This window comes from Schistocerca americana, chromosome 4, assembly GCF_021461395.2.
Source record: "Schistocerca americana isolate TAMUIC-IGC-003095 chromosome 4, iqSchAmer2.1, whole genome shotgun sequence".
Classification (NCBI taxonomy): domain Eukaryota; kingdom Metazoa; phylum Arthropoda; class Insecta; order Orthoptera; family Acrididae; genus Schistocerca; species Schistocerca americana.
In genome coordinates, this window is record NC_060122.1 from 531,853,724 (window position 1) to 531,863,893 (window position 10,170).

The following is a 10,170-nucleotide window of genomic DNA, read 5'->3' on the forward strand; positions in this document are numbered from 1 at the left end:
ATGAAGGTATGGGGGTAGGGGAAGCCTGGGGAAGGAGTGGGGAGAAAGGGAGGAGGGAGGGAAGGGGGAGAGAAGGGAGAGAGGGTGCCCATAGGAACAAACACAGGAAGAGGGAGGGAGGATCAAAGTTGGTAGGAGGGGTAGATGGAGGGGAGGAGGGCATCATCAGGGAGGGGGAGCTGGCGGAAGCCAACTTGGGAGAGGGTATGGTGAGTGGAGAGATGGAGAGCAGGTGGGACGTGGAAATACAGGCGCGGCAGCGGATGGGGGTGGGAAAGGATGGGAGAGACAAGCGGGTGAGGAGGATCGAGTTTACAGGAGGTGTAGAGGATCCGTATCCATTCAAGGACGAGGAGTCATAACATTTTCCTGCAAGCTGTTATAAATAGGTTTGCTTCAGCAGTTGCCACAGAGAGCCAGAAAGCAGGTGTTATGCTCGTGCAGAGCTATGACAACGTAGGAAGTCCATATGTTTGTACATATATACAGGGTGTATACGCTAACAAGGAAAAAAAATTCCCTGGTTTTTCCCGGTTAAAAATACACTTTCTCCCAGGTGAAAACACATTTTTTCTGTGTTAAGTGACAGTATATTTTCCCTCAGAACTGCAAAACTTATCAATCCTTTGAATGGTTTTGGTTTTATACACAGGTGCAGGATTTCCCGGCACTTTAGAAAACAAAACTCAGGGAAAAGACACATTTTGGAAATATCTTTGATGTGCAGCAACATATACGCTGCGTATTTTCGTATTACGAAAGTATACATTGGAAATCCATCAAACGCCGTATGGTATTTTCCGAATCATTGAAATCGAGATTGTGATGCGCTTTTGTAACCCAGTCACAGCTCATGTCACGTGATTTCGACAGCCGATGACAGTGGATATTCAGAGAATAGGACACGTGATATAGTCAGCCGACAGCAACATCACTGTTAAGTAGCACGAACACTCAAACAGGGAAAGTTAATAGTTCAAATTAATATACATAGTGTTGCTACAAGAAAAGCAAAGTTTTCACATATAACATTGGTCTCTAAGGTTAAAAAGCTGCAAGAGAAGCTAAGCTTTCGCATATAACGTTGATCTTTTTTGCTTGTGTTACACTTTAACGTATATCACACAAATGTACCAGTAAAATTTTTAATAATGACATAAATATCTGATCTTCAGAGTTTGAAATTCGTCTGTAAGGCTCATCATCAAAGAGTTGATTTTTAAAATGAGAGTCAAACGCTCTGTGTATAGTTGACTGTATAGTGAAAGGCTACCCAGCCATTGCTCTCCTGTGCGAATCCACACACTTTGCCCAAACTCTTACGGGAATCATCACCGTAGTTGGCACGAGTAAAGAGCAAATGGGTAAATATCCTTAGGAACATTACAAATGTAGGTTATGGACAGTTGGGAATGTGGGTCTCATGGGAAGCATGCAAGGGATAAGTCCCTGCAGTCACGCTATCCTCTGTGCACTAGGTGCCTAAGATGGATAGAGCGTCTGCCATGTAAGAAGGAGATCCCGGGTTCGAGTCCCGGTCCGGGCACACAGTTTAAGCTGACCCCATCGAGGTATATCAACAAAACCTGTTGGCAGCTAAGGGGTTTCGATTAATTATCATTTCTTTCTAGAGAAGCTGCATGATCATCACTGGTATCTGTTCTTTCGGAACAGTTACTATCTTCATACTTTTCAGTGTGTTTTCGGGATGTAAATTTTCTTGGAGCATCAGTACTGTATTGTATCATGTTTGGTTCTTTATTATGGCATAATTCCATACGTGCACTTGAAATGCAGTGAACAGTTGAAACTAGCCAGTACTGTGGAATTAAACATTTCGTTTCAAATGCATTGACTGCCTCTGCGGAAAAGTTAATGAAAGTCAAATATCTTTAGCAAACGGACAAAAATAACTAAACTGTTCTGCAAGGCGATTAACGCTTGACTGTCTGAAAGGTGAAAATAAAATCTGAAACTAAAAACATATGTTAGCCTTCCGTAATTATGTGAATGTATTTCAATTCACTTGATAGCTCCCGGCCACAGATATCCGTTTTGTTTTCATTTGATGTGAGAGTGAACGAAGGGTAAACAGCAAAATCACTAAATGTAAACACGGGTCACGTGCAGACTACCCCACAATAACTCAGACTGCTCTGCGCATCAAGCCCCGGATCTACGATATCTGCTAATCGGGTCAATACTAAAAAAATTGAATGTTCAAAAATATGTTCATCTTGTAGTGCACATCTTTCTGAAAAGTCTAAAACATAAAACATATGAGTTCGAGGAAATATAAGACATGTTATTTATTCTTAAGTGTGCCAAAGTGCACTGCCACGCCTCTTCAGACAGCATTTTTCTATCGCACGTCACTGTATTTCGCTCTGTGGGATTGAAACGTGTATATTTGGTAAAGGATGCCATCAAACTATATTCAGGACAGTGGAAATTGTGATGTCCTGTGGTGCCTCTCCTGTTCCCAGTCGGCCGGTTTAATAGCGGATGGGATTATTTGTAACTGGGAGAACAAGAACTCTTCAGAAAATTTGCACTCTTTATTGCCTATTAGCTAATAACTTCTTGCTTTGGTGATATAAAATTGAATATAGGATACATAAAACCAATAAAGACAAGAGACAAGCAAGAAAGTACACATTTCTTCAGTCCTTAGCTCCTAGAATATTTTTTCTCTCTAATCTTGCTACAGATTTACGTGGCGTGCTTTCCTTTCTGCGAAATAATCTATTACCTCAAAGTTCGTCTAACGTTTTGTTGCATGAAAAATCAAAATGTCGTTATCTAATACTGAGAAAGATGTTAATAATACAAGTAATACCCATGACTGGTGTGGTTTCTTGATCTGATTACGTCTATTTTGTCAATGTCTCCTGGATTAAACAAAACAGGCCTTTGTAACACGAACCAAGTAAGAGACTGTTTTGGCACAAATGGTCATTTTTATAACACAACGGTGTATAATTCACTAAGTACCAATATCAAATACCTATTAGGCCTACAACAAGCAAAAAGCTTTATTTTAGGAAATAGTTTCACATTTCATTCATATGGACTAGTTTCTCAAGCATGAGATCGAAAAGTATTATTACGAAATTTTTATATAAATTTGGTATCTTCTTATTCTTCCATAATTTGTGTGACTTCGCCATTTCTTCTCCTTCCTCATTCGAACAAACGATCTTGTCATCACCAATTCTGTACCTATTCCTGCCATTGTCAAAATTTGTTCGCTGATTAACTTCACTAACCCTGCCAGAATCACAGGTTTAGTTATCTCGCGATTATTCTCCGGTTAGGCATTGTTACATGTTTGTACAACACATTTTCTGCATTGCTTCCGGAATAGAACTTAAGCGGCTGATAGCCGCGGACTGTACAATTGATCCTTACTAGCGCAGCGATCTGGCCAAAAACGTTCTGTCAAAATCTCATTTTCTTGGATACACTGAGAAGATAATATGTAATCTTTCTCACCTGTTATTGCTGTTAGTCGTTTATTTCCATTCTGGTAGTCTGAATCTATGAATTTCGCTAGTAATTATAACAACGCTGATCATTCGCAAACCCAATCAAGCACATAATCAGACAGCAATTGACATTCATCCGTTCGGCTTTACTCCACTCAGCTCGTATAGCCTCATCCCCTTTTGTCTGCAGAAAGTTTATTTCTAGATTTATTTATTTATTTATTCATCCGTGGAACAATAAATATTGTATGGATGTCGTCAGTTTACAACACATGAGCACACATTCACATTTACAATGAAACAGGTTTCTCATATTATGTGTAGTTTTTATAACTAGTCATACACACATTTATAATTACATAATATTTTGGTGATAATGTCATATGTTGCTAATAATCTACATCTATTTTAAATATACTTTTACAGTATAACAACTTTTACTTATTAAGGTTTTAAGCTTTTGTCTGAAAGTGAGGGGCTCATTTACTTCTTTAATTTCCTGTGGTAATTTGTTATACAGTTTTATCCCATTATAAAATATACATTTTTGCGTCTTTGCCTCGTTCTTTCTATCTAGATGGAGGTGGTCACAAGCTCTTGTTTCATGGTCATGTATTAGGCTGTTTGTGTTGTACATGTTGAGATTTTTCTTAATGAACATTATGTTCTGAAAGATATACTCACAAGAAACAGTTAGAATGCCTAGCTTTCTAAATAATTCTAGACAGTGGGCCCTGTTGTTGCTGTTTGTTATTATCCTTATGGCTCTTTTTTGTACAATGAACACAGTTTGTATGTTACTGGCACTTGTTCCCTAAAACATGATCCCATAGCTGAGGAATGAGTGTAGATATCCGTAATATGTTATTTTAAGACAGGTATTATTGCATACCGGTGCAAAGATTCTAAGAGCATAGCATGCTGTGGATAATTTCTTTGCCAAAATGTTGACATGGTTTGTCCATTTCAATTGGCTGTCTACATTCATTCCTAAGAATTTGGTACTTGTTACACATTCTAATTCATTATTATTAACTTTTATTGTAGTGGAATTGTGTTTTTTGTTCAATTGGAAGTTAATATAGTTACTCTTCTTTACATTTAGGGTTACTTTATTTTTTAATGACCAGTTGTGGACATCACTGAGAGCCTCGTTTGCTCTTTCTGACTGTTGTGTTGGATTTTCACCTGTTATTACTATGTTGCTGTCATCAGCAAAAAGTATTTTTTCTCCATGTCTGATACTTTGTGGGAAGCCGTTAATGTATATAAGAAACAATATTGGGCCTAATACACTTCCCTGTGGGACGCCTATATTCACATTTTCTGGGTCAGACAGGTGTTTTACAAGGGAATTGTTTGAAACTTGTGATATCTCAACTCGTTGAACTCTGTTTTCCAAGTATGATTTGAACCACTTCTTTGTCACACCTCTTATTCCTATTTGCCCTAATTTATGAAGTAAGATTTTGTGGTCAACTGTATCAAAGGCCTTGGACAAGTCTAAAAACATACCACTTACATTTTCACCTTTGTCCAGTGCTTCTAAAATTACTTTAGTGAACTGTGCTATGGCAGATTGTGTTTCTTTTCCGGGCCTAAAACCAAATTGGTCACTGGAAAGAAGGTTGTATTTATTCAGGTAATTTAACAGTCTCTTTTTGACTAGTATTTCTATTATTTTAGAAATGATAGACAGTGTAGAAATCGGCCTGTAGTTCTTTACATTTTCCGTTTTTAAGGATAGGTATAACTTTTGTTTGTTTTAGGTACTCCGGAAAGTATCCACATTCGAAAGATTCATTAATTATGTCTGTTAATGGGCCCTTTATGGAGTCTATACATTCTTTAATTATGCAGACTGGGATTTCATCAAGTCCTACTGAAGTTTTATTTTTGTACTACTAGTTCCACTTCCCTTCGTGTAGTTGGCAAGAGCACCACTGAGTTTGTTGGCTGGTTCTGAGTAGGTAAATCATACGTATCTGGAAATTTCTGCTGTAATTTTTTTGCAATGCTACTGAAATATGAGTTTACAAAATCAGCTAATTTTTTAGGATTACCTACTGGTACATCTTTGTTTTTAATATGTGAATTGAGGTCCTTTTCAGCAGAGTTAGATTTTTCTGTTTGACGATGTTCCAGGCTGCTTTGCTCTTGTTTTCAGCTTCAAGTAATATTTTGTTGTTTGAAAGTTTTTTTGCGGCTAGCAACACCTTTCTGTATATTTTCCTGTACTTTTTGTAGAATTGCAGAGCTTCTGGGTTAGATTGATTATTTTTTATGGAGTTGAGATATCTAAGAGTTTCTGAGGATTTTTTGATACCTGTAGTTATCCATTGATTTCTCTTTGTAGTTTTAATTTGATTAAGAGTTTTGGGAAACATCTCTTCAAATCTGAGTTTAAAAATTGACATGAACTTGATAAATTTCTGATTTGCATTGGTTTCTGCGTAGACTTCCCTCTAATCTTCATATTCCAGCTGGGATTTAAACTCATACAGGGCTGATTTGGAAAACATTCTTTTGTATCTACACAGTTTAGGAGGAGTTTCTACATAAATGTTAGTTTTTAAGATATGGCAGAGGTGGTCTGATAGGCCCAGGTTTTGGACAACAATATGACATTTTTTACTATCAATATCTGCAGCTACATGACCTATAGATGAGGAGATTCTAGTTGGACAATTAACAAGGAAGGATATTCCATAACAGCTTAGAATATTCACATATATGTTGCTAGCCTTATCAGGCTTCATCATATTAATGTTTAAGTCACCACAGATAATTACATTTGCTTTTGGTCCAGAAACTTTGTCTAAGCTTTGATTCAGTTTTGAGAAGAATATATCAATGTCTCCACTGGGAGAGCGGTACACACATAATATGACTAATTTTTTTGCTAAGCCAGGTCCTATTATTTCAACAGCGGAAAGTTCAAAATGTTTGTATTCACCTAGATCTAAAAGATCATATCTAACTTTAAATGACATACCTGTTTTTACATAGATACATGAACCTCCACCATTCATTGAGATTCTGCTATAGTAACATGCAAGGTCATATGAGGGCTAATGCAATGTGTTCAATTTCCTTCCCTTTGCACCAGTGTTCAGTGATACACAAAATTTGGCTATCAAAATTTTCCAATTCTACTTCTAGCTGTTGTGCTTTGTTCTTTATGGCTTGAATGTCTTGGTGAAACACTGTTAGGCATTTGCTTTCACTTATCTTGGTGGCGCCCTTCCCTTTAGACCTGATGCTGAGAAATCCTTTAGATGAGCTGGTGGCATGGTTATTCTTCTGTTGATGACAGTGTAGGTGAGTCTGTTGCCAGTTAGACTTGGAAGTTGGTGAATCTAAAGGTATCTGCCCTATGTTAGTCTTGTAACTGAGGCCGGGTACCAAAAATCCTGCAGAGTTGTAAGCTTCCTGGTTCTTGTGCTTCTTCTGTTTGCTTCTGTTACTGATGATGATGGTGAAGCTGGTGAAAAGTCTTTCACTGTTGAAGACTGAGGAGGGGCCAATACTGATGAAAGGTCATTGGCTGCTGGCACATCAGGCATTTTTTTCTTGTTAATAATGTAGTTGCGTAGTATGTAGCTGCTTCTGCTGAAGCTACTTTGGAAACTTCTGTCCTAGTTGAATCATTTATCTCAGCTGTTTTTGAAGAAAGTGGAGATTCTAGTGCTTGACCTGTTGTCAGTGATTCAGTTTCATTTTCTTGTTGGAAATTTTCAGTTGCTGTGTTTGGTAGATGCGAAGAAGATTCTCCTGACAGACAGATCACGTACAGTATGCACACATTCAAAAATAAACTTATGATTCATTCAGAAATCAACTTAAAATGTGCTCAAGAATGTTCAAAAACCAACAGGGATGCGTTTCATGAATTTGGCACCCCTTTCCCGGTAGCATTTAGCTGCTTGCTGCGACTGCTTGCACAGCCAACAGCCACATTCCTGTAGCCAGAAGCGGAAGAATCTAATGCTCACACGCGACTCAGTTGCGCATGCGCATGAGCCCGCTCATAACTGCTGAAATGAATCTAATGTAAACAGCTACGACTGTCCGGCTCCATAGCATAGTGGTAGCGTTACAACCTACCACGCAGGAGGGTCGGGTTCGATTCCCGGCGGGGAACTGGGCGTTGTCTGGCCTTCGTCATCATTGACTCACAAGTCACTGAAGTGGCGTCAACTAAAAAGGATTTGCAAAACGGCGGCCGAACTCCTCCGAAAGGGGCCTCCTAGCTAACAATGCTATCTGATCATTTTAGTTCAGTTGTGACTTGATGCTCATCAGAGGCAATTTGTTGTAATGAAGCATTGCATAGTCTTTCTACAGCCTTTGACACATTTTGCTGTTCGCAGACGTTTCCATCAGCACTGTGAGTTGTTTTTGTAAATTGTGCATTTCCTTTGCAATTTAAATTATTTTCATTTTTTTCTCTCATTTATGTTTTATTGTTGAAGTTTTATTCTGCAGTAGGGGATACAGTAATATCCTTTGTTAGAGTATAGGCTACTACCAGTCAAAATTACAAAAATTTAACAGAAAACGAAAACAATGAAAAATTCCCAGAATTCTAAGAAATTCCTGGGTTTTTCCCGGTTTTCTCCCAGATGAAAAAATTCCCGTCCCGGTTTTCCCGGGTTGTATACACCCTGACATAGCATTAAGAGATCTCACATTACATTATAAAAGAAACAGGACATAAGAAGATACTCGAAGAGCACTAGAATTTCAAAACCACACTAAAATGCATAATTCAGCTTACACTGCACATTTGTGTGTCCGGATTCATAATGAAGTAGGCCCCAACCTGATATTAAGCTTTTCTGTGTGGTTTTCAGGAAATTTTCTTGGTTTACCAGTACTGTGTTACGTTTGGTTCTTTATTATGGCAAAATGCCACATGTGTCAGAAAATGAAAAGATGCACTATGTGAATGTATTTTAACCTAGTTGATAGCTTCCAACCACAGAAATCAGTTTTGTTTCCATTACACGTAAGAGTTGTAAATGAAGAAGACACAGCAAAATCCCTGAATATAAAGACAGGGCACATGGAGGCTACCTTCATTCCCCACTACGACTCAGACTGCTCTGCACATGCGTGAATCTGGCAGTTTCAGTGCCCCAGAAAAATTTTTCAGCTGCACTTTGAGTAGCCAGAAATGGCAGAAGGTACTTCTCACAGGCGATTTAACTGGGCACGCACATGAGACAGGGCTCTGGCAACTGCTCAAACAAATCTAGTGAGCAATTGTGATGCCGAAAATCTCACTAGAAGCAGTTATTTATTTACTTTATTTATTTTTTTCGTGTTCCATAGATCCATATGGGAACATATACCTGGATATAGAACGAGTCAAGGTTTTTACAGATTATTGTTTTGTGCACAGATACATTGATCTTATCATTAGATTAAAGAAACTGTGAAGTTTAGCATATACCCTTACATATTAGTTAAGATACAGGACATCTGAAAGAATATACAGTCATACATAAATCTGGGTATTGTTCTTAAGTTATACAGGCGTCATATACAGACATACATAAATTTGGGTATTGTATTAAGTTACACCGTACTTACAGAGTATGATTAATCAATTGTCGAGGTCACACAGTAAAGTTTAAGCACAAGCAAGAGATTCTATGCATTTTTGCTAAGAAATTCATCAATACTGTAAAAAGATTCATCTAAAAGGAACTGCTTCAGATTTTCTTTAAACTTTGGCATGTTACCAACCAGTTCTTCAATGTGAGGTGGGAGGGCATTAAAAATCTTGGTGCCACTGTATAAAACCCCCTTCTGGACCATGCTTTTCGTTTTTAGCTCATAATGGATATCCAGTTTCCTTCGGGTGTTATAACTGTGGTATGATCTATTGATTTTGAATAAGTTGCTATTTTTTTAAACAAAGCACATCAGGGAAAAAATGTATTTGGCAGGTGTTGTAAGGATTTCTAGAGCTCTAAACAGATCCCTGCACGAGTGCCTAGGATGTACTCCACACATAATTCTTATTGCTCACTTCTGTGCATGGAACACTTCTTTTGCTATTGGTTGATTTCCCCAAAATATTATACCATAGGCCATAAGTTGGTGAAAATAGCCAAAATATGCAGCTTTTATTGTGCTCATTTCCCTAGTGCCTGAAATTATTCTTAAGGCAAACGTTGCTCTGCTTTTGCACAGAGCTTGAATATGGTGGTGCCACTTCATTTTGCTATCTGTATGAAGACCCAAGAATTCAGAGGACTCAACCTTCAAAATCTCGTGCTCACCCATTTTTAGGTTCATTTCATTAGTAACATTTGTGTTAGAAGAGAAATGAATGTAATTTATCTTTTTTAGGTTAACTGTAACGCCATTGGTTTCAAACCAGTTTGTCAAATATGCAAAAGCTTTATTTGCAGCCTCATTTGATACATTCCCTGAGAGATTATTAACTGATAAAGTGGTGTCATCAACAAACATCAGTATTTTCCGATATTCTGTACATAGTGCTAAGTCATTTATAAATATTAGAGAGAGCAGTGGGCCCAATGCCAATACTGAGCCTTGAGTTACTCCTGCAGTAATGGAGCTTCATTCTGAACATACCTGGCCACCATGCAGTCCTTCCACGATTACTTTCTGCTTTCTACCACACAGATAGGATTCAAGCCACATG